A 2,500-nucleotide genomic window follows, 5' to 3' on the forward strand; every position below is an offset into this window, starting at 1 on the left:
CCACTTATTTGCCTGATATCTCATCGTGAACCCGTTTTTCGTACACCGTACACACCTAGGAACACCACATATGCGTTTCCCTTTCGATCGTGAAGTTTGGAAATTTTTCGATTTTTGGTCCTAGAAATTCATGAACGGTGGGAGACCAAAATTTTTCATAAAAAAAAATTTTCACCGTTTGACCATAAAAACCTTCTTTTCGTACATACCCCATCATTTCTTCACGTTTTAGGCCATTTCTGAAATTTTCGCTTCGATAGTGTGTCCCCTATAATACAAAATGAACATTTTGCATCTCCCACAAGTGGCCATTTTTTTCCGCCACTGAAGAACACGACCTCGGGAACTCGGACCTAGGACGTGGCCATGTAAGTCATAGGCCACCCCAACTTTTGCAAAATACTGTTTCTTTTCACTTTTCATGATCTAAGGCGCGTTCCGACGGCGTTTTGAACAAATTTATGAGAAAAAAATTTTGACCCTCGGACCAAATTTTTTCGTTCGGGGCCCCATGGCCTATGGCCAGTATGGGAACTCGGGATGCCGATATGACAAAATTTGTCAAAAAATCACTAAAAAGTCGCTATGGCCCATTATTTAGAGCTTGTTGAGACCTTTCTAAAACACCTTGGTTGACCCCTGTCCGATAAGTAGTTTTCGAGATATTCGAGAATATGTGATTTTTTGGACTTTAGAAAATTTTCGACCATGACATATATGAAAAGTGATTTTTTCATTACGGACCACAAAGTTTGGTCCAAATAGGGTTTTGGTCACTTTTTATGGTCAGATAAGTGATGCCGATGCTTTTTCGATGATCATTAGAGGATTTCACGCTGTGACCAAAAATTTTTCATACTCATACTTGTCTCGCGTGCCGTATTGGAGGACCGGGGAACATGTCTTCGTAAAGTCGTGATGTTCAGTGACGGATTCTGGGACTTAGAAAAAAAATGTGCTCTCAGGCACATTATACTTTCATACACATTGATTTCATTCTTCATACTTGTCCCCGTGGTACATGGGCGGACCGGGGGAACATGTAATTCGTAATCGTGATGTTCATGACGGATTTGGCCACATTATCATAGAGGGATTTCACGCTGACCACATATTTTCATTATTCATACTTGTCCCGGTGCCGTATATGGGAGGACCGGGGGAACATGTCTTCGTAAGTCGTGATGTTCAGTGACGGATTTCTGGGACTTAGAAAAAAAATGTGCTCTCAGGCACATTATATGTTTCATACACACATGATTTTCATTCTTCATACTTGTCCCGTGCCGTACATGGGAGGACCGGGGGAACATGTCTTTCGTAAGTCGTGATGTTCAGTGACGGATTTCTGGGACTTAGAAAAAAAATGTGCTCTCAGGCACATTATATGTTTCATACCACACATGATTTTCATTCTCATACTTGTCCCGTGCCGTATATGGGAGGACCGGGGGAACATGTCTTCGTAAGTCGTGATGTTCAGTGACGGATTTCTGGGACTTAGAAAAAAAATGTGCTCTCAGGCACATTATATGTTCCATACACACATGATTTTCATTCTTCATACTTGTCCCGGTGCCGTATATGGGAGGACCGGGGGAACATGTCTTCGTAAGTCGTGATGTTCAGTGACGGATTTCTGGGACTTAGAAAAAAAATGTGCTCTCAGGCACATTATATGTTTCATACACACATGATTTTCATTCTTCATACTTGTCCCCGTGCCGTACATGGGAGGACCGGGGGAACATGTCTTCGTAAGTCGTGATGTTCAGTGACGGATTTCTGGGACTTAGAAAAAAAATGTGCTCTCAGGCACATTATATGTTTCATACACACATGATTTTCATTCTTCATACTTGTCCCGGTGCCGTATATGGGAGGACCGGGGGAACATGTCTTCGTAAGTCGTGATGTTCAGTGACGGATTTCTGGGACTTAGAAAAAAAATGTGCTCTCAGGCACATTATATGTTTCCATACACACATGATTTTCATTCTTCATACTTGTCCCCGTGCCGTATATGGGAGGACCGGGGGAACATGTCTTCGTAAGTCGTGATGTTCAGTGACGGATTTCTGGGACTTAGAAAAAAAATGTGCTCTCAGGCACATTATATGTTCCATACACACATGATTTTCATTCTTCATACTTGTCCCCGTGCCGTATATGGGAGGACCGGGGGAAGATGTGTTTGTAAGTCGTGATGTTCAGTGACGGATTTCTGGGACTTAGAAAAATAAATGTACCCTTAGGCACATTATTTGTATCAATAATTGTATCCCCAGCCTTTCATGGGGAACTTTTCCGTATTCCCGGACTTGTACATTTTTCGGGTTCCACCTCCCGACAATGTATCTCTACTGTGCATTACGTACCTTATAACGCACGGCACCCATTGGGTGACTCCACTTAACCATCTTTCGATAATGCCCGTGTTGCAGATATAATCCCAACACCTACCAGGCTTTATATGTACATCGAACGTTACATACGATGC

This window comes from Anopheles stephensi, unplaced genomic scaffold (genome assembly GCF_013141755.1).
Source record: "Anopheles stephensi strain Indian unplaced genomic scaffold, UCI_ANSTEP_V1.0 ucontig390, whole genome shotgun sequence".
NCBI classification, from domain to species: Eukaryota; Metazoa; Arthropoda; class Insecta; order Diptera; family Culicidae; genus Anopheles; species Anopheles stephensi.